At 42.7% G+C, this 23,660-nt stretch overlaps 1 long non-coding RNA gene across 1 annotated transcript; it reads right to left on the reverse strand.

Annotated features, from left to right (window-relative positions):
- Nucleotides 1-1,219: 1,219 nt before the first annotated feature.
- On the reverse strand, nucleotides 1,220-22,189 carry LOC148148932 (uncharacterized). Its single transcript, XR_015758278.1, has 4 exons — nucleotides 21,850-22,189; nucleotides 9,573-9,712; nucleotides 8,603-8,753; nucleotides 1,220-1,344 (listed from the first exon to the last, which is right to left on the reverse strand). It is a non-coding gene; the product is annotated as an uncharacterized LOC148148932 (long non-coding RNA).
- Between the last annotated feature and the right edge of the window lie 1,471 nt (nucleotides 22,190-23,660).

Here is a 23,660-nt window from a genome sequence, read left to right on the forward strand (position 1 = left end):
GGAGAAGCAGGAGGGGGCGGGGCGGCGTTTCGGCGGCGCGAGAGAAGCAGGAGGGGGCGGGGCGGCGTTTCGGCGGCGCGAGAGAAGCAGGAGGGGGCGGGGCGGCGTTTCGGCGGCGCGGGAGAACCAGGAGGGGGCGGGACGATGCGGGAGAACCAGAAGGGGGCGGGGTCACGGTTCGGCGGCGCGGGAGAAGGAGGGGGCGGGTCACGGTTCGGCGATGTGGGAGAACCAGGAGGGGGCGGGGTCACGGTTCGGCAGAACCAGGAAGGGGCGGGGTCACGGTTCGGCGGCGCGGGAGAAGCAGGAGGGGGCGGCTCACGGTTCGGCGGCGCGGGAGAACCAGAAGGGGGCGGGGCGGCGCGGTAGAACCAGGAGGGGGCGGGGTCACGGTTCGGCGGCGCGGGAGAACCAGGAGGGGGCGGGGTCACGGTTCGGCGGCGCGGGAGAAGCAGGAGGGGGCGGGGTCATGATCCGGCAGTGGACCCGCGGGAGCCGGTAGGGGACGGGCTCAGAGAGAGTGAGGGCGGGGCGACAGTTCAGCAGCGCAGGAGAACCGGAAAGGGACGACTGTTAATGATAGGGCACAGCCAGGGACGAGCGGAACCTTGGATAGAGGCGATGCTGCGGATTAATAGCATCGCCGCGAGAGTACAGGTGGAGGCGGGGTTACGATAATACAGAGGCTGCGCGGGAGAGCCAAGAGGGGAGGCGTGACCAGTAAGGGGCGGCACCGTGGGGGTGGGGGTGGGGCTTGAATGGGGCCGGGCCAAGGGTCAATAGCCGCCGCGCGGAAGGATTCGTAGGAGGCGGAGCCAAAGTGGCAACAATGCCCACGTGGTTTATGGTGGCGCTCTCCCAGTGGGGACTGATTTCTAAACAAAAAACCCGGAAGTTGGAAATCAGGAACAAAAACAAATTGCTGGGAAATTTCCACAATATGTGTAGAGGGAAAGCACATTAATGTGTTGGGTCCATTGACCCTTCAGAACAGAAATAATTTCTATCTCACTGACAATTATCATATGATCTAATGTTTTCATACACCATGCGTTGACTTTACCTGTAATATAATATGGTCAATAAAATCATTTTTTTTGCAAATACCTACTATGCGCAAAAGCTTCATCCAAATGGTTCACTTTCCTTCACTTGTGGAAATACTAGACCTTGCTGGACACTGTTGGATGTCTGACTGCTTTCTGTTGCTTTACCAAGAACCCATTTTCATAATGGCAGCAAAGAGTCGTTTACCTGAGTAGTCTGAGATCTGTTCCGTCTTTCATATCTAAGGCTGCCAACCGTCCAGAGTGGACCTGCAGTCTCCAGAAATTGATTATAAATCTGTGATTTTTGAAAAGATTTGTAGCTCAGCATAATGTGCACATTATAAGTTTGCTTACTGAGCTGGAAGGTTTGATTTCAGACGTTTCATCACCATGCTAGGTAACATCATCAGTGAGCCTCTGATGGAGCACTGGTGTCTGTCACACTTTCTTTGGGTGATATCATTTCTGGTTCTTTTTGTAAGAGGTTGGCAATTGGGGTCCAAATCAATATGTTTACTGATGGAGTTCCGGTTTGAATGCCAGGCCTCTAGGAATTCCTGAGTGTGCCTCTGTTTAGCCTGTCCTAGGATGGATGTGTTGTCCCAATCGAGGTGGTGTCCTTTGTCTGTATGTACGGATACTAGTGATACCGGGTCATGTCTTTTGGTGGCTAGTTGGTATTTGTGTATCCTGATAGCTGGTTTTCTGCGTGTCTGTCCAATGTTGTTTTTACAGTCCTTGCAGGGTATTTTGTAACTGACGTTAGTTTTGCTAATTATTGGTATAAAGTCCTGTAGGTTAATCAGTAGCTGTTTCAGTGTGTTAGTAGGTTTATGGGCTACACTGATGCCAAGAGGTCAGAGAAGTCTATTTGTCATGTCCGAGATGTCTTTGATGTATGGTAGTGTGGCTAGAGTTTCTGGGCATGTTGTGTCTACTTGTTTGGGTTTGTTCTTTAAGAATCGGCGGACTGTGTTTATTGGTACCCAGTGTTCTTGAATATGCTGTATAAGTATTTTTCTTCTGCTGCTCGTAGTTCCTGGGTGCTGTAGTGTGTGTGGCCCACTTAAGTAATGTCCTGATGCAGCTCAGTTTGTGGGTGTAGGGATGATTGCTTCTGTAGTTGAGTATTTGGTTTGTGTGTATTCCTTTCATGTAGATGCTAGTCTGCAGTTCTATATTACCTGTTCATTCCACTGTGACATCTAGGAAGTGGAGTCAGTTGTTCTCCTCTTTTGTGAAATTTATGTCAGTAAGGATGTTGTTGATGATGTTGTAGTTTTCCTCTAATTTGATCTGTTTTGTGATGACAAGAGTGTCACCCATGTACTTGACCCAAAGTTTGGATTTGATCATGAGGAGGGCTGTTTGTTTGAGTCTCTGCATTACTGCTTCCGCTAAGAAGCCTGATATTGGTGATCCCATGTTTGTTCCATTGATTTGTTTGTAGGTTTTGTCATTGAAGATGAAGTGGGTAGTGAGGCACAGGTCTACTAGCTTGAGATTGTTGTCCTTGCTTGATGAAGTTGGTGCTGTCTGCTGTTTGTGTCCTTGGTTCATCTAGTTGTGCAGTCAGTGTTGCTTTGGCCAGGCTGATTTTAATTGATGTGAATAGGGCTGTTACGTCAAAGGAGACCATTACTTCGTCACAAAATGGACCAAATTAGAGGAAACCTACAACATCATCAACAACATCCTTACTGACATAAAGTTCACAAAAGAGGAGGAGAACAACAACTAGATATCACTAGTATCCTTACATACAGACAAAGAAGGACACCACTTCGACTGGGACAACACATCCATCCTAGGGCATGCCAAACAGAAACACACACAGGAATTCCTAGAGGCCTGGTATTCAAACTGGAACTCCATCAATAAACACATCGATTTGGACCTCATTTACCAACCACTGAGAAAAAGAAACAGAAATGACATCACCCCACCATAACAGACCAACACGCATAAATAGAATGCAGGACAGAACACTGTCACTTCACCAGAGGCTCACTGATGATGTTACCTAGCATGGTGACGAAATGTCTGAAAACAAACGTTCCAGTTTAGTGAGCAAACTAACAACCCGATTACAAATCAGTTGCATGCTTCTGTTGTCCAAAACAAAAACAAAATCAATTGTTAACATATACATTGAGCACTTCATTATCTATCAATGTATTGGAGATGGATAGGGCGTTTGGCTGTTTGAGTGTTTGGAACAATTAGATCACATGGTGAAAACCCCAGGCGATGTCTCTGTAGAGTTGGTAAGCCTACACCTTTGCAAACATCTTTCATCAGGAGTCCTATGGACAGCAATCAGGCCCCTGTGATTATTCTACAGGACTTCAAAGAACGACAGGACAGTTTCATCCTTCTCCGCACCAACCCCAGAACAAAATCCTTCTTAGTAGTTACCCTTCAACTGACAAAAGCAGATTGTCATTATTACACTATTGTGTGTGGAAACATTCTGTGCATAAATGTGCTGCCATATTTCCTGCATTACAGCAATTATTACACTTCAAAATTATTTCATTTGGTGTAAGGAGCTTTGGGATCTTTTGAGGACCTGTGAAAAAAATTGCTGTATAAAAGTGAGTTGTTTCTTTGAGTAAAAAATTGATAGTTTACCCTTACCAATAACCGACTTATTAATCCACCTTGAATTGAATCTGGGATCTTACTGATGTACTTGTCTCAATGCATGAGATATATTTATTCATCAGGGGAAAATTTGAAAGATCTTTATTTTTAAAACAGAAACAGCTTGTGAGGAAAATTGTTCAATTGTGATAAGATATGGGAACAGTTTATCCGATGCCAATCTAGCCAGAGAAGAAATTATAAGCAAAAATAAGAGTAAGTTATAAAGCGAAATCACAGTGCAACATATAGAGAGTGGGGAGTGAGAGAACTGAGTTTGGTGACTTGTGGATTAGATGGTTGTTTAACCAGTTCCTGGATTATTGTCTGTAGTTGATATATTAATTTAGTTGATAGGTTTCATAATGGCAAGATAATTCAGACCCATGGAACGCTCCTTCTGCAATAGTGGGAAATCAGGGGCACTTCTAGTATCCATGGTGACTACGTTGGGTGACCAACAGGAAGATGAGTAAGCTTGGGTAGGCAGTGCAGGAGTCCTCTGTGGCCATACCCCGCTCAAACAGATTTGGATAAGGTTAAGGAGGGAATAGCCTCTCAGGGGAAAGCAGCAGCAGCCATGACTGGCACTGTTGAATAGCAGGGAGGTCAAAGTGTAGGCAAGCAACAGTGATAGGAGACTGTATAGTCAGGGGCACAGTCAGGCTTTTCTGTGGCTGCGAGCAAGACTCCAGGATAGTGAGTTGCCTCCCGGGTGCAAGGGTCAAGGGTGTCTCTGAGCAGGTGCAGGATATTCTCAAATGGGAAGGATGAGCAGTTAGAGATTGTGGTCAATATTGATACCAATGGCATAGGCATAAACAGATGATGTCTTGCAAAGTGGGTACAGGGAGTTGTGTAGGAAGTCGAAAAGCAGGACCTCTAGGGTTGTAATTTGGGGATTACTTCCTGTGCCATGTGCCAGTGAGGCTAAGAATAGGAAGATAGTACAGTTGAATACATGGCTAAAGAGATGATGTAGGAGGAAAGACTTCAGGTGTGTGGATCATTGGCATGTCTTCTACAGCAGGTTGGACCTGTGCAAGAAGGACGGGTTGCACTTAAGCTGGAGTGGTACCAATATCCTGGCAGAGAGGTCAGCTAGTGCCACTCGGTAGGATTTAAACTAGTGTGGTGGGGGTTGGCGAGAACTGGAGCGGTAAGTCAGCAAGTAAAATGATCAAGGAGAAATCAGAGGCTAAGGGTCAGTAAGACTAAGGGGAAGAACAGACGGGAGGCTTCTGAATAAAGCAGGATTTCCGAAATGAGATGTATTTGTTGTAAATAAAGCAGAGTAGTTTAGAGCTTGGATTAACAATTATGTTGTGGCTATTACAGAGAATTGTTTGAGACAGACAAGATTAGCAACCTTACATTCCAGAATTTAGATATTGCAGACAAGGTTGAGAGGGGTGTAAAAGAGGTGGGGGAGTTGCGTTACTGATTAGGGAGAATATCACAACTGTACTGAAGGAGGACACCTGGGAGGACTCATGCAGGGCCATAAGGTACAGGAACAGGAAGGGTGCAGTCACTTTGATGGGATTGTATACAGGCCTCCCAACAGCCAGTGGGCAACAGAGGAATGGATATGTGGACAGATATGGAAAAATATAAAAAGACAGCAAGTCTGTTGTAGTGGGTGAGTTTAACTTCCCCTTTATTGACTGGGACTGGCTTACTGCTAGAGACTTTGAAGGAGGGCAAATTTGTTAAGTGTGAAACAGTACATAAATAGTCCAACTTGGGAAGGGGTCATACTAGAGCTGGTATAGGGGAATAAGCCTGGCTAGATGATCAAAGTTTCAGTGAGGAAGCATTTCCAGAACAGTGACCACAACTCTGTAAATTTTAAGGTACTGGGAGTCGTAGGTAGACAGGGTGGGAAAGAAGGCGTTTGGCACACTTGCCTTCATTGGTCAGAACATTGGGTATAGTAATTGGATATTCTGGTGAAGCTGTACAAAACATTGGTGAGGCCATTTTTAGAATACTGTGTACAGTTTGTGTCATCTTTCTGTGGGAAAGATGTTGTTAAACATGAGAGGGTGCAGAAATGATTTACAAGGATGTTGCTTGGTCTGGAGAGTTTGAGCTATAGGGAGATGCTGAATAGGCTAGGGCTACTTTCACTAGAGTGTTGGAGAGTGAGGGATTGGAGGGTTTGAGCTATTGGCAGAGGCAGAATAGGTTGTGTTTTTTCTCTGGAGCATCGGAGGCTGAGAGGTGACCTTTTAGAGTTTTATAAAATCATGAGGGGCATGGATAGAGTGAATAGCCAAGGTCTTTTTCCAGCAGAGGGGAGTCCAAAACTAGAGGGTGTAGGTTTAAGGTGAGAGGGGAAAGATTTCAAAAGGACTTGACGGTTAACTTTTTCATGTAGAGGGTGATGTGTGTATGGAACAAGCGGCCAGAGGACGATTTTGCGGCTGATACAATTACAACATTTAAAAGACATCCAGATGGGAACTTGAATAGGAAGTGTTTCGAGCAATATTGGCCAAATACTGGCACATGGGAGTAGGTCAGATTGGGTTGTGTGATCAGCGCAGACTAGGTGCACTGAAGGGCCTGTTTCCATGCTGTATAACTCTATGACTTTATAAAAGATTTTTAGTTTAGAAAGGCATGATGTGTCAGCACAGACTTGGTGGGCCAAAAATCTTGTTTCTGTGCTGTACTGTTCTTTGTTCTTTGTTATTATAATGTATGATAACCAGAAACCAGTAAGTATAGAGGTAACAGTGAGTTTCAGGAAGTTTCACCAGGAACTTTATTCCATTTCAGTTCCAGTAAGCTACAATGGAACTACTTTGCTTAGTTTGGTGAGGGCAATTTCCCCATCCAGTTGTTGGGCCATTGACCTACAGATTGGAAACGCATGAAAGATGTCTAATTGACTAGAATAAATAAAATAGTTGTGAAGTCATACCAGCTTGTTTTTCTCTCCACTTTCCGAACATATTACACCCACATGAAGACAAAATATTTATGTCAAATATTAATGTTTCCCATCAGCTGGCTTTATTGGATTTTTGAACAAGACAATTTTAAGGGATAATTGATTTCATTAAAATGGCTCCTTCAATTATACAGCCCATGTACCACTTATATGAGTTGGTGCCGTAGGCATTGTGTAGACCACATCGGAGACAATGTGGTTCCTTGATGAGGAATGTGGAAATCTCTGTCTCCTGTGCTATTAACAAAACATTGATGTAAGTAACTTCAATTCAAACATGCCATTAAAATCTTGGGCCTTGAAAAACTATGGCAAAGGTAAGTGAGCTGATGTGAGCTAAGGACGGTAACTTTTGGAATTTGTAACTAATTTTAAACGACTATGTCAGAAGCTATGTGATAAGCCAGGCTCTTTGTATGTGCCTTCGAAACATGTGGATTTGAGCAGGGCACCGGCAGCCTTTCCATTTTGCTGCTTCCCATCTCTCCACCTAAGAATGTTGTCTGCTCAAGATTGATTGTGTGACAGTGTACGGAGCATTTTAAAGTAACACCTCTGTTTAAGCAGTGTATCGAAAAGAATGAGATATCAAGTTTAGATTTAAACTGACTCACTGAGAACTTACGTCTTCGATAACTGCAATGGATTTACCCACCTGTTTAGGATTGCAAACTATATTTTTTTGTTATTACTTTCCCTTGAGCTATCATTAGAAAAATTTAACCTCCTCTACTCTGCCACTTCTCTTTTTGAATCTGTGGTTCTGAGTGTGTTTGTATTAGGGTGGTGACATTTAGTCTAGTAAAGTTAACTTGTTATACTCAATAACACCTGCCTGATCAGTTCTTTCAAAATATCAGCATGTGAACAGTTAAGTAGTGTCATTAAATTGTAATTATGGACTATTAATCTTTGATTTCACAGTTAATTAGTAATAGTTACTGTATCTATTATTCTGTTAAGTTTCCAATTGAGTTAAATTATTCTAAATTCCTCTTTGGTTTTATTTTAACTACAGTGTTTAAATAAATTCTATTTTGCTTAATGTCGAGTGGTTTGACCAGTTTTATTGCATCTGGAATACACACTTTACATTTGCCTTTAAAATAAGAAAAAACTATGAGTGCAGGCTACCTTCTTAAAATATTTTGAGGTGTTCTAGTCCAGCCCATAATAATACATTGACTGCTGATACGAACGATCTGATTGTAAAAATCTATATTCATTTTGAGATACTTCAGTCAAATTTCCTATTGAAATGAAACATGTTTTGTAATCTACTGAAATACCCTTTTAGCAGCTGTATGTTACTGTGTCTCTTGTCTTCAATGAAGGGAAGTCTTGTGGTGGAGTGGGTAGTGTCCCTGCCTCCGAATAAGAACCTCAAGTTCAAGTTCAAGTCCAAGTTATAGGACGGATGTTGTGAAACTTGAAAGGATTCAGAAAAGATTTACAAGGATGTTACCAGGATTGGATGGTTTGAGCTATAGGGAGAGACTGAATAGGCTAAGGCTATTTTCCCTGGGGTGTTGAAGGCTGAGAGGTGACCTTATAGATGTTTATTAAATAATGAGGGATGGATAGGGTAAATCGACAAGGTCTTTTCCCTGGGGTGGAGGAGTCCAGAACTAGAGGGCATAGGTTAAGGATGAGAAGGGAAAAATTTAAAAGGGACTTAAGGGGCAACACGCAGAGGGTGATGCATGTATGGAATGAACTGCCAGAGAAAGTGGTGTACAATTACAACATTTAAGGGGCATATGAATAGGGAGGGTTCAGAGGGATTTGGGCCAAATCCTGGCAAATGGGATGAGATTAATTTAGGATATTTGGTTGGCATGGACGAGTTGGACCGAAGGGTGTTTCCATCCTGTACAGGTCTGTCACTCTATGACCTGAGACTTGCAGTTGAAAGAAAACATTTTAATTGAGCCAGGCCACTGACCTTTATAGAAGTCACCTAAATGACAAGCTGATTAAGCTCCACAGGAAAGTACAAATGGATGCTAAATGACAGTCCTGCTGTTGTGAATCCTGGAGATCATAAATAAATAAAAACAGAAACCGCTGAAGAAACTCAGCAGGTCTGGTAGCATCTGTGAAGACAGAAAAAAAGTGAGCATTTTGAGTGCCATGACACTTATCTGGAACGGAACAGGGCTAGAAGAATACATGGTATTTATGTTGTTGACAAAAGGGGAGGAAGAGTGAGTGGAGCAGATAGTGAGGATACATGCAAAACAATAGAGAGAGGACATGTCCTAGCCTTTAGTCAGAATGGGTATGCAATGAATGAGACAGCAGGCTTACTGTGAGAATTGCAGTGGAATAAAGAGTGATACTTAATCAATTGGCTGGATATGGATGACGAGATTCCTGCAGGAATTATGCAGTCTTCTTCAGTGAGTGCTTGGATTCTCTCCTTGTTGGGAATGAGGTTTGTAATGTCAGGGACCCCTCCACCTGTATGGGCTCTCTCTGTCTCGTTATGTTCTCCTCTAATGAGAAAGAGATGAATTTAGTGAGAGGAAAGTGGGTAGCATAGCTGTTAGCCCAGGTGCAGGTGGGCAAAATGTGCTACGGTGTCCCTTGTCAGTGGGTAGGCTGCACAGAATGGATGAGTGGTATGGGAGTTTGGAGTCCTGAGGGTGAATGAGGGAAGGCATCACAGAGAACTATGAAAGTGGGGGAGCATGACCCTTGAGGGGATGTGGGTGCAGTCACAGAGATAGGATGAGGTAACAGAGGGAGGAGTTTAGCACTTAACTTGGTATTGCAGAGAAGGTGATTGCCCTTTTTACAGCATTACTGACTGTTGTTCCATAGCGTGGATAAACCACTGTCCTGGGTGGCAATCTCAGATCAGGCTGCCAGGCTCCCTTCTCTGCAGGTTGTTTGGGAAGTGAGGTCCTCACCTTTGCACCTTTGCCTTGACCAAGATCTCCAGGTCCTTGTCAAAGAACAGGGGTACAGTCTTCCCCTTCTCCAACATCTTCAGGAAACATCCCTGACCAGACAGTCTCAGAATATCAGTGCTTGTCCAGATGCACAGTGGCTTTTTAAAAAGGATACAGAAAGGATAGATGCCAGTTAGTTGGTTACCTGCTGATTAGCAAGTTGTTCTGGGAATGGATGTGGTAAGATGTGGCAAGAATCAGACGTGAAGGACATCATAGAGGCGAGCTAGATAATTAATGTGACACGTAAGATATGGCAAAAAATCTTGCTAGGCCTCACGGCAGGAATCCCGCCTAAACATTCGATGCAATTCGCAATTAGCCAAAGAAACCCTTTTTTTTCTGTTGGTTAGCCAATTCCTGCATTCCCTGTGAAAATGCAATTGTCATTGCTATTGCGTGGTACCTGGATTAATGGATTTTGGAAATCCAAATACACTATAACTACCAGTTCCCCCCTTTCCACTGTATTGATAACTATACATGTAAACAAAAGATGACTTGGTGATGGGATACCAGCCTCTGGATCTATTTCAATAGGAACCCTAGGATTGCAAATAGTGGACTAGATAAACAATGAGGCATTACTGGAATGCATAAGAGTTTCTTTATTTTTCTGTAGATCAAGACATGAGTTATTTTTAAAACTGGATTTGAATGTGCATTTTATAATGGCTGTTGTATTTGCATTGTGAGTAAGAGGCCAAGTGATGGTCAGAAACAGGGGAATGTAAGGAATGTAGAGTTTTCACAGAGGACTTCAGCCCATCATGTCCACACCACTGTCATCAAGTATCTATCATAATCCCATTTTCCAACACTTGGTCCATAGCCTTGTATGCTATTTTTCACGTGCTCATCTAAATAATTCTTAAATATTTGCCTCTATTACCCTTTTAGGCAGTAAGTTTCAGATACCCTCAACATTCCGAGTGAAGATTTATTTTCTTAAATCCCCTCTAAACTTCCTGCTTCTTAGTTTAAAACTGTGCTGGCTGGTTATTGACCACACTACTCGGGGGAAATGTCCTTCCCTATCGATGCTGTCAATGCTGAAACACTCGCCTGGGTTTCTAGATTCCTAGTCCAGTGACATTGCCAACACACAATCCTTCCCCATATATCTTCAAAGAACTCTGATAAATTTATCAAATACAATTTCCCTTTATAATTCTCTTTCCCACGTTGCCCCTGCCTGATTCTATCAACATTTTATAAATGTCATGTTGCTACCTCTTTAGTAATAGATTCTAGCAATTTTCTGATGACTGATATAAAACTAACTGGTGTATAGTTTGCTGCTTTTGTTGCCCTAATTTTGTGAATCATGGCATTATATTTAGCACCCATTGGGACATTTCCAGAATCTAGGGAATTATGGAAAATTAAGTAATGCATCCATTATGTCTGCAGTCCCTTCCTTTACGACCCTAGGATGCAAGCCACTGGGTCCAGGGGACTTGTTGGTCTTTAGCTCCATTAGCTATCCTGGTATTCTTTTCTCCAAGATCATGATTACTTTAATGTCCTGTCCCCAGGTTAACAGGTTTTAAGCGAGTAAACAAGTGGGAAAGAAAGGAAGGTAAAGAACAAAGGGAAGGTTTATTTGGGTGGAAGGCAAGAGAGATTGGTTAACAGACATGAGAATGATACAAGGGATAGGAAGCGAAGAAGGAAAGCATAGGTCTTGAGAGATGGAAATGTGAATAGCAAAATCACTTAGCTGCCATTTGAAAAAGTAGTTGTAGTTCACCTAATCAAAAGATGCTGTTCCTCAGGCACTGCAGACGTCCCAAGGGTGGAAAATTCTGATAGGGAGTGGGATGAAGAATTAAAATGATGGGTGACCAGAATCCTGGGGATGCCTGTTAACTGAGTGTAAGTGTTTCGCAAAGTTGTCACCCCATCTGCCCTTTGAGCTCTCCCAATGTGCCCCGACTTAAGGAGAGAATGCGGCATACTAAATTGGAAAAAGTACAAGCAAATGGCTGTTTTCTCTGGAGTCATAGAGATGTACAGCATGGAAGCAGACCCTTTGGTCCAACCTGTCCATGCCAACGAGATATCCCAACCCAATCTAGTCCCACCTGCCAGCACCCGGCCCATATCCCTCCAAACCCTTCCTATTCATATACCCATCCAAATGCCTCTTTAATGTTGCAATTGTACCAGCCTCCACCACTTTCCCTGGCAGCTCATTCCATACACGTACCACCCTCTGCATGAAAAAGTTACCCCTTAGGTCTCTTTTATATCTTTCCCCTCTCACCCTAAACCTATGCCCTCTAGTTCTGGACTCCCCTACCCTAGGGAAAAGATATTGCCTATTTATCCTATCCATGCCCCTCATAATTTTGTAACCCTCTATAAGGTCACCCCTCAGCCTCCGACGCTCCAGGGAAAACAGCCCCAGCCTGTTTTGCCACTCCCTATAGGTCAAATCCTCCAACCCTGGCAACATCCTTGTAAATCTTTTCTGAACCCTTGCAAGTTTCACAACATCTTTCCAATAGGAAGACCAGAATTGCACGCAATGTTCCAACAGTGGCCTAACCAATGTCCTGCACAGCCGCAACATGACCTCCCAACTCCTGTACTCAATACTCTGACCAATAAAGGAAAGCATACCAAACGCCTTCTTCACTATCCTATCTAACTGCGACTCCACTTTCAAGGAGCTATGAACCTGCAATCCAAGGTCTCTTTGTTCAGCAACACTCCCTGGGGCGTTACCATTAAGTATATAAGTCCTGCTAAGATTTGCTTTCCCAAAATGCAGCACCTCGCATTTATCTAAATTAAACCCCATCTGCCACTTCTCAGCCCATTGACCAATCTGGTCCTGTTGTAATCTGAGGTAACCCTCTTCGCTGTCCACTACACCTCCAATTTTGGTGTCATCTGCAAACTTACTAACTGTACCTCTTATGCTCGCATCCAAATCATTTATGTAAATGACAAAAAGTAGAGGACCCAGCACGGATCCTTGTGGCACTCCACTGGTCACAGGCCTCCAGTCTGAAAACAACCCTCCACCACCACCCTCTGTCTTCTACTTTGAGCCAGTTTTGTATCCAAATGGTTAGTTCTCCCTGTATTCCATGAGATCTAACCTTGCTAATCAGTCTCCCGTGGGAAACCTTGTCGAACGCCTTACTGAAATCCATATAGATCACGTCCACCGTTCTGTCCTCATCAATCCTCTTTGTTACTTCTTCAAAAGACTCAATCAAGTTTGTGAGACATGATTTCCCACACACAAAGCCATGTTGACTATCCCTAATCAGTACTTGCCTTTCCAAGTACATGTACATCCTGTCCCTCAGGATTCCCACCAACAACTTGCCTGGAGTCCTGGATGTTGGGAAGGAAGAAAGGAAAAAGGTTGACTTTGCTGCACCTCTACTTGAATGTGAAGTCAAGGATTTGGTGGGAGTGATAAATAAATAGACCTGGGTGTCTTAGAGTGAATGAACTCCTTGGAATGCTAAAAGGGAAGGTAATTTGCTTGGTGGCATCGCAATAATTTGGAGAATGATATGTTGACTGCAAACGATAAGAAAAAGGGAACATAAATAGAAATTGCTGAATAAACACAGCAGGTCTGGCTGCAACTCTGGAATGACACTTCTTCAGTGAACCTACTGAGTTTCTCCAACAATTTCTGTTTTTAGTTCTTATTTCTAGCATCTGCAGTTCTTCAGGTTTTTTTGATAGGAGAAAGGGGACCGCTATCATGATACTGGAAGGAAGGGGATGGCGTCAGAACAGAAGTAGAGAGAATGGGACAGACACAGTAAGTCCTATAATTCTTGGTGGAAGGGAGCTCTTGGCTGAGAAAAATGAACCTAATCAAAACGCTTGTATGGAACTTGACGTCGAAGAAATGTTCAGTCAGACAATAGTATTCCTTTTACACACACAAGGTGCCTTTATTACTTGCAATGCAAGGGACCCATTCTTAGAGGGTCAAAGGTCCCCCTTGCTTGGAGACTCTGCCTTTCACCAGTTACAATCTTGTTTTATACACAATTCTGCATCAAATGTATGTTGGTTTCTTCTTATTGACCAATTATGTATTGATTTTCAAGTCTTGACAACACAATAGACCCATCATATTCCACTTTGGATGCACTCACTTAAGATGAGGTCATTTGCCTCCGATTCCCACCACAGAAGTTAAATTTGGTTCACAGCTTCATCTGTGCTTAAACTGGAGCAAGTTATAGTTTACTATATGTCTAACTACTGAACATCTATCTTTTACATGGAACAAATTATGGTCAGTGCTGCTCCACATGTATCTTGTTTTGAACCCGTCTGTCTTGTTTGAATTGTCTTTTTTTATTTTAACACCATCCACATTTGTATTTTCAGAACCGATATGATGGATTTGGAGAATCTGGAGAATGGAATTGAGATTTTACAGGAAAGAGGATGGAAAAGGCAAGTAGTTGAGATATCTGTGGTTTACAATGTATGGATATCAGTTTATAGCCTATCCCCAGAAATGGAGACAGAGAAACAGATGACAAGAAAAGTGAGAGATGTGAAATTGAGGGAGCAGTGGAAATTGGAATCAAAACTAAATAAGTTTTCCAATTCAGGATAGGAGCACAAATTGGCACCAGTCCAAGGACTATCAAAAAAAGGTTGAGGGATAGAACTTGAGTCCATATTCCCCAATAGAGGGGTGGCATAGTTAGGGCACATATGGGTTCCCACAGCAACTTTTTTTATTTGAAGGATAAGATTGGAGTGAAAGGAGAAGTTGTTCAAATTTGAAAAGAGATTCAACAGGCAGAACAGGATGACAGAGATTGAGAACTGGTTGAGCCTTTGTTTAAGGAAGAAGCACTAGTGTCAAGCTAATCTGGTGAGGTATTAGAGGGATGACCGTGCCTTATCAAAATGAGATAAAAGGTCAGGAAATGGAAAGTTCTTAAAGTTGCAGAAGCAATTGGATATAGGTTGGAAAAGACTGGACAACAGGAAAATGATAAATTTCAGATAGAGAGAAACTAGTTCTGTGAGTGACAAATATCAACTGTGTTTATATAAGGAGTAAGTGATGGAAACATATAGATCTGGCACATAGAAAAAAATGCAAGATTAACACATTACTAGAAGTACTGACTCTGAAATATTTCCAAGTTTCCTAGGTCTTATTTCAAATTCCACATGTTTTTAGTTTCCATTTCTCCCATTTTCTTGTTTTTATATTGGGAGGTGATGCCCTAGTGGAATCATTAGTCTATTAATCCAAAGACCCAAATACTGTCCCAGTGACCTGAGTTCATAATTGCCATGGCAGAAGTATAATTTGAATTCAATAACTAAAACTTTGGAATCTAGAGTCTGATAGGGAAAAAGCCATTTGGTTCAGTAATGTCCTTTGAGGAAGGTATTTGCCACCCTTACTTGGTCTGGTCTGCATGTGACTCCAGACCCATTGCATTTGTGGTTGACTCTGAACTGCCCTTGGGGCAATTAGGAATGGGCTGGAAATGTGTTGCTGGAAGAGCGCAGCAGGTCAGGCAGTATCCAGGGAATAGGAGAATCGACGTTTCGGGCATAAGCCCTTCTTCAGGAAACGACCTCACTTTCTCCTCAGCAATTAGGAATGGGCATTGAATTCCCCATGCCTTATCTGGCTGCCAATAATAACAACACAAATCCATATTTGAAAATAAGATTGAGGATTTTTCAATTAAAATGTGGCTAGACTGCAAACCAATTTAGACCAGTGAGCACAGACAGGGTGTTGACTGAATGGGATTTGCTGCAAGTTAAAACATGGGCAGCAGAGTTCTGAGGCCCTAAATTGCAGAGTGTAGGTTGCAGGAAGCCAGCGAGAATTGCATTGGAATAGTCGAGCCTAGACATCACAAAAGGTACGGTTAAGGGTTTTAGCAGCAGCTGAGCTGAGACAGGGACAGAGTCGGGCAATGTGTTGGTGAGAAGTGCTGGGAAGTGTTGAACTTCAAAGGGATTTGAGTGGCTTTGTTGATGAGATAACATGCAGGTATGGCAAAAAATTAAGAAGGCAAATGGTATGTTGGGCTTTATTATAAGAGGATTTGATTTGATTGCTTTTGTTCCAAGATGGCAGATCAGGAGCTGGAGCTCCTCCAAACTGTTCATTTCTTTTAGAGTCATAGAGTCGTAGAGATGCACAGCATGGAAACAGACCCTTTGGTCCAACCCATCCTTACCAACCAGATATCCCAACCCAATCTAGTCCCACTTGCCAGCAACTGGCCCATATCTCACCAAATCCCTCCTATTCATATACCCATCCAGATGCCTTTTAAGTGTTGCAATTGTACTAGCCACCACCATTTCCTCTGGCAGCTCACACTTATCACTCTCTGCGTGAAAAAGTTGCCCTTAGGTCTCTTTTATATTTTTCCATCTCACCCTAACCCCATGCCTTCTAGTTCTGGACTCCCCCATCCCAGGGAAAAGTCTTTTGTCTACTTATCCTATCCATGCTCCTCATGATTTTATAAACCTCTGTAAGGTCACCCCTCAGCCTCAGATGCTCCAGGGAAAACAGCCCCAGCCTATTCAACCTATTCCAAGATTCAAATCCTCCAACTCTGACAACATCCTTGTAAATCTTTTGTGAGCCCTTGTAAGTTTCACAACATCTTTCTTATAGGAAGGAGATCAGAATTGCATGCAATATTCCAACAGTGGCCTAACCAATGTCCTCTACAGCCACAACATGACCTCCCAGCTCTATACTCACTGCTCTGACCAATAAAGGTAAGCATACCAAACGCCTTCTTCACTATCCTATCTACCTGCGACTCCACTTTCAAGGAGCAATGAACCTGCACTCCAAGGTCTCTTTGTTCAGCAACACTCCCAAGGACCTTACCATTAAGTGTATAAGTCCTGCTAAGATTTGCTTTCCCAAAATGCAGCACCTCGCATTTATCTAAATTAAACTTCATCTGGCACTTCTCAGCCCATTGGCCCATCTGATCAAGATCCTGTTGTAATCTGAAATAACCTTCTTTGCTGTCCCATACACCTCCAATTTTGGTGTCATCTGTAAACTTACTAATTATACCTCTTATGCTCACATCCAAATCATTTATATAAATGATGAAAAGTAGAGGACCCAGCACTGATCCTTGTGGCACTCCACTGGTCACAGGCCTCCAGTCTGAAAAACAAACATCCGCCACCACCCTCTGTCTTCTACCTTTGAGCCAGTTCTATATCCAAATGGCTAGTTCTCCCCGTATTTCATGAGATCTAACCTTGCTAATCAGTCTCCCATGGGGAACCTTGTTTAATGCCTTACTGAAGTCCAGATAGATCACATCTACCACTCTGCCCTCATCAATCCTCTTTGTTACTTCTTCAAAAGACTCAATCAAGTTTGTGAGACATGATTTCCCATGTACAAAGCCATGTTGACTATCCCTAATCAGTCCTTGCCTTCCAAAGTACATGTCCATCCTGTCTTTCAGGATTCCCTCCAACAACTTGCCCACCATCGATGTCAGGCTCACTGATCTATAGTTCCCTGGCTTGTCCTTACCACCCTTCTTAAACAGTGGCAGCACTTTTCCTTATTTCTCTTTTCCTGTTTTTTTCTCTTTCTACTTACTTCCCATTCACGGTCTCAGTGGCAGTGAGTTGAGCCAGCACTGATTCGAGAAGAAGCCCATTGCAGACTTGAGGACTCCCTACGTCGGGGTGAAACCCAGCTCAGACTTGAGAACTCCCTGCCTCAAGATGAAACCGAGCACAGACATGAGGACTCCCTGCCTCGAGGTGAAAGCCAGCTCAGACTCGAGGACTCCCTACCTTGAGGTAAAGGCCAGCTCAGACTCGAGGACTCCCTGCCTCAAGGTGAAACCCAGCACAGACTTGAGGACTCCCTGCCTCGAGGTGAAACCCAGCACAGACTTGAGGACTCCCTCCCTTGAGGTAAAGCCCAACTTAGACTCGAGGACTCCTTGCCTCGAGGTGAAACCCAGCACAGACTTGAGGACTCATGGGCGGCACGGTGGCACAGTGGTTAGCACTGCTGCCTCACAGCGCCTGAGACCCGGGTTCAATTCCCGCCTCAGGCGACTGACTGTGTGGAGTTTGCACGTTCTCCCCGTGTCTGCGTGGGTTTCCTCCAGGTGCTCCGGTTTCCTCCCACAGTCCAAAAGATGTGCAGGGTCAGGTGAATTGGCCATGCTAAATTGCCCGTAGTGTTAGGTAAGTGGTAAATGTAGGGGTATGGGTGGGCTTCGCTTCGGCGGGTCGGTGTGGACTTGTTGGGCCGAAGGGCCTGTTTCCACACTGTAATGTAATGTAATCTAATCTAATCTAATCTAAACTAGGAGCTAAGGACTCCCTGCCTCGAGGTGAAACCCAGCTCAGACTTGAGGACTCCCTGCCTCGAGGTGAAACCCAGCTCAGACTTGTCGACTCCCTACCTTGAGGTAAAGCCCAGCTCAGACTCGAGAACTCCTTGCCTCGAGGTGAAACCCAGCACAGACTTGAGGACTACCTGCCTCAAGGTGCAGCCCAGCTCAGACTCGAGGACTCCCTGCTTCGAGGTGAAACCCAGCTCAGACTCGAGGACTCCCTACCTTGAGGTGAAGCCCAGCTCAGACTCGAGGGCTCTCCACCTCGAGGTAAAGCTCTGCATAGACTCGTCTGTTCCATCTGCTTTTATTTTGTTTTCACTCTTTCTCTGCTTTAGAACTACTGTTATGCTGAATTTTGAACTTCATTTCTTTATTTTTTCCAATTTATACCTAAGCTTTTGTACCTAGGCACCTTTGTACCTAAGGTGGTGCTGGAAATGGTGATGTTGTACACTTTTCACTGTACTCATGTATCAATGGAATTGAATACATGTGACAATAAAACCTAATTCTAATCCTGAGTATTGGATTAAAAGATTTCTTACTGCAATTATATCGTTAGAGCTTACTTGGATTATTGTATGCAGTTTTGGTCTCCTTACCGAAAGAAAGATATATTTTGGGGAGTTCCCCAAAATAACTCCTGGGATAGTGAGATCATTCTATAAGGAGAAATCACATAGATTTGGTGTTTATTATCTGGAGTTTAGAAGAATTAAAGGTTATCTCATTTAAAACTCAAAATTCATGCAGGGCTTGACAAGATAGATAATGGAAGGCTGGTTCCCCTGGTTGAGAAATCTAGAACTGGGGTACAGTCTTGGAATATGGAGGCAGGTTATTTAGCATATAGAAACACAGAAAGTAGGAACAGAAGTAGCCCTTTCAGCCTGCTCTACTATTCAATATGATCATTAAATGAACATAGGAAGTATAGTTGGTAGGTTTGCAGCTGACACCAAAATTGGAGGTGTTGTGGACACCAAGTATGGTGACGAAACGTCTGAAAATGAACCTTCCAGCTCAGCAAGCAAACCTACATCCAGAACATCCCTTTTCATTGATGGTATGGGACACTCCCAGATAACCTTTGTTTTCACATCCTGTGGGGCTTTCTGTCCCTGTGTAATAACATGACCCAGGAACATGACTCACTCTTAACCAGATTTATCACAAGTCAACATTCTGAAATCAATCAAATAATTCTGCTGAATGCACCAAATATTCCTTTCAGGTGTGACTAAAAATCACCAAATTGTCCATGTACATCACACAATTGGTAATCCTGAAATTACTTTATTGATTAATCTTTGAAATGTGGCTGGTGCATTTTTCATCCCAAATGGCATAACTTTAAACTGGTAAAGTCCATTCGGTGTCATGCAAACCAAAATTTCCTTTGCTCTATTGGATAAACGTATTTGCCAGAATCCTTTCAATCAGTCCAACTTAGAAATATAAACTGCTTGTCCCACTTTCTCAATACAGTTTTCTGAATGTGAAAGAAGATACTAATCAAGTTTTGTAACTGCATTGACATTGCAACGGTTCACATATAATCATTGGATACCATTTGGTTTTGGCATCATTACTATGGGTGAGCTCCATTCACTGCAACGTACTTTTATTATGTCATATCTGAGCACGCATTCAATCTCCTTTTGAACCTGTGCCAGTTTTAGAGGGTTAAGTCTATAATAATGTTGCTTAATTGGAACAGGATTTCTTATGTCTATATCATGCATAATCAAATTAGTACTTCCCAGCTTATTCCCACATATCTTTCCATATGATTGTAATAACTCTTTCAGGTCATTTCAATTTTCCTCTGGAATGTAACTCAATAATTTATCCCTATTTTTGAGAACTTCCTCATTGTCTGATTTCATTTCAGGAATGTCCAATTCAGAATCCTCTGAACTTGTTTTTTCACTCTGTATTGTAACCAATAACACATTCTCCTTTTGCTTTTCTTCCATAACAAAATACCTTTGAGGACTCACATGTGACACACTGAGATTTCCTTCTATCTGGCTTTCTTATCAAATAATTCACCCCACTTAATTTCCTTTTGATTTGATAAAGTCCACTAAACCTTGCCTTTAATGGTTTGTCTATCAATGGGAGTAACACTAACACTTTAACTCCACTAGCAAAATTACAAATTTTTGATCTTGTTTGCTTTCTGTTTCATCGCATGCTGTGCTTTGTGTAAATGCTATCTAGCCAACTCACCGACTTAGTTTAATCTCTCCCTAAAATTTGACATCGTCCAAATGTGTAGACTTTGAACTCTGATTCACTAATTTCTCCTTAACTAATGAATGATCCTCTCATCTCATGCCCAAAAACTAATTAAAATCGACAGAATTTCATTGATTCATTCGGTGCATCCCTAATTGCAAATAGTAAAAAAGGTATTCCTTTATCCCAATCCTCTGGATAGTCTTCACTATAAGCCCTCAACATGATCTTTGGATGCCATCATTCTAATGCTCCGTGAGATTTGGGATATTATGCAGTGGATTTGAATTGTTTTGTTCCTAAACTATCTATAACTTCCCTGAATAACTTTGATGTAAAGTTTGATCCTTAATGCGATTGTAGTTCTGTGGGTAGGCCTTATCTAGTAAACAAATTGTGTAACTTTTCTCCAATCTTTTTAACTGTGACACTGCATAATGGAATGGCTTCTGGCAATCCAATAGAGACATCAATTATGGTCAAGAAATACAAATTCCCACTTTTTGTTTCTGGCTGAGGTCCTACACAATCGATTAAGTCTCTTGTAAAAATTTCCTCTGATGTGGGAATGGGCATTAAGGGTGCTTGGTTTATCACTGCCTGAGGTTTTTTGTGATCTGAGACGCCCAGCAAAATTCAACCACATCTCGATGCAGTCCAGGCCAATAAAAATGTTTTTGTATTTTGGCTTGAGTTTGCCTTACTCCCAAATGACCTCCTACTGGCATCTTGTGTTATCCGCAACACCTCCTTTCTATAACCCACCAGTAATTAAAATTTATGAACTACTGTCCAGTTTTCATCTGCCTGAATATGTAATTATCACACAACAGCAGGTTATAGTCCAACAGGTTTGTTTGGAAGCACTAGCTTTCAGAGCACTGCTCCTTCATCAGGTGGTTGTGTTAAAGGAGCAGTGCTCATGCCTCCAAATAAACCTGTTGGACTATAACCTGTTTTTGTGATTTTTAACTTTGTCCACCATAGTCCACCACCAGCTCCTCCAAGTCACGAGTTTTAACTCGCAAATGAGACCTCTGTGCAAATATGCACCAATAACTCCAGAGATTGTTGTTGCATCACCAATTCACCCTTTATTTACACATGGAAAGAATTGAACACTGGTCCACCTCCCCGAGAGGTAGTTTTGTGAGTGGTGTGTCTGACACTCCTGTTTTTAATTTCTTTTGGAGAGTCCTTAACACTGATCCAGCTCCCTCAGCCGGCTCTCAGAGTGAACAGGATGTCTAACACTCCTGTTTATTTTTATTTTCTTTACGTTCTCCCCACACTACTGCCTAACAGCGGTAGTGCCTACTTTCCCCCCACATCCATATCATGTGTGTGCAGATGTCAGACACAGTGAAGAACAAGTATGTAAATCTTTATTTATATTCCACCACCAGGAAGAACAGAAACACCCAAGTGGCTAGTGACAAAAAGTGCCATTCTTGACAAACGGCAATGCTAGTCCTGTTTTTTTCCCCCTTTTTATAAGCAGAAAGAAAACCCAGAAAACAATCACAATAAACAAAGAAAACCAAACATTCAAAATAAACTCCTCCGCAGTAGGAAGACACCAACAGCAGTAAATATGATATACTGACCGTGTGGTTCCAGGCTGTTCAGAAGTCAGTCTCCTTTCCTCTTTAACACAGAAAAGTGAAGAGTCCTTCACTCACTGATCCAGCTCCCTCAGAGGCAGTCGTCAGTGAACAGGATGTCTGAGCCTCGTTTTTTTTTTCCCCCTCACATGCATGTTGTGTGTGTGTGCACGTGCAAGTGTTGGGACACAGTAAAAAAAACAAGCATATAAATCTTTATTTATGTTCCATCACCAGGATGGAAGGAAACACCAGAGTGGCCAGTGATAAGCCGTGCCCTTCTCGACAAATGGCAATACCACTCCTGTTTTTATTTTTTCTTCTTTAAATGGGATCGAGTGAAGTGGCAGGGAAACTGAGATACCAGTGTATTAGTTCAGCTGTTTGAAATAACTCCATGTGTAAACAAAGGGTGATTGGTGATGTGATACCTGCCTACATGGAGTGTCCTTGATACTGATCCAGCTCCCTCAGAGCCAGCTCTGTGTGAACAGAAACTCTTGATTTTTTTTTTTTTTAAAAACAAAACAGAACCCCTGACACTTATTTTTAAAGTTAGGATTTTTTCCCCAGCACCCATATTGTGTGCACACAGGTGAGACACAGTGAAAGACACAAGGTGCACAAATCTTTATTCAAATTTCCACCTCCCAGAAGAAAGGAAACACCTAAGTGGCCTGTGACAAGCAGTGCTCTTCACGAAGGGCAATACTACCCCTGTTTTTAATCAGTCAGCCCCAAATCAGGGAACTCATAATAGGAGGTCCACCTGACTGACCTCATTATAAATCAAACACAGACCACATATTCTGTCTCCAATACCAATTAAGTTAAATTAGGACCTGGCAAGTGGCAAATATCCCATCACAATCCTGCCTTTCAGGTCAGAGGAAAGCTTTTAGGATTCAGTATTTCAGCCACTCATTGCAAAATGCCTTACCTTGGGCTTATGGAAAGCCCAGAATCTTTTTAGATGGCAAGTCTGTCACCTGAGGGAAGAGAATTGTGCCATTGAACCATCTTGAAGATGTTCAAACAATTAAAATGCAAACTAGTTTCAGTAAAAGGCTGGCATGATCCATGTTTCAATAGAGATGATTTAGATTTCTTAGAGTGTGAAAACCGGCCCTTCAGCCCAACAAGTCCACTCTGACCCTCTGAAGAGCAACCCCTACCCATTCCCCCATATTTACCCCTTCATTTAGCATGGCCAATTCATCTAACCTGCACATTTTTGGACTGTAGGAGGAAACCGGAGCACCCAGATGAAACCCACGCAGACATGGGGGAGAATGTGCAAACTCCACACAGACATTTGCCAGGTTTTTGGTGCTGAGGCAGTAGTGCTAACCACTGTGCTGCCCAGATGAACCAATCATTGTAGATTAATGCACTCTCCAGTGGCTCAACATTGACAGCCATATATCTGCCTGGGCAAGGGGACAGGGGAAAATAAAAGGTGATCTACACAGATGCTTCCTTAAGTATCATTAATCCCTAATGTCTAGAAAGCAAAGATCCTACACACTATTCCATTGTTCCTTAGTCTTTGCTCAATATCTGTTTGTGCTTTGATTTCCATTAACATTGTAGGTCACATGATTACTGAATGAACTACTTAAAGCATGCAAGCATTTAAAGTAGTTAATACCTTTTAAAGAACCCAATCACCAAGTTCTTAAGTTCTAACTTCCAGGCATGCTGGTTTTAAGGTATACACGAATATTTAGCCCAGATAAATGAAATGAATGCTGTCATTTAAACTAAACTATCAAGAAATGAAGTTCAAGACGGGTGTTAGTGAAGTATTTGAT

The sequence above is a fragment of the Chiloscyllium plagiosum genome, unplaced genomic scaffold, assembly GCF_037043375.1.
Source record: "Chiloscyllium plagiosum isolate Xiang-an unplaced genomic scaffold, Cpla_swu_hap1 HiC_scaffold_10, whole genome shotgun sequence".
Taxonomy (NCBI): domain Eukaryota; kingdom Metazoa; phylum Chordata; class Chondrichthyes; order Orectolobiformes; family Hemiscylliidae; genus Chiloscyllium; species Chiloscyllium plagiosum.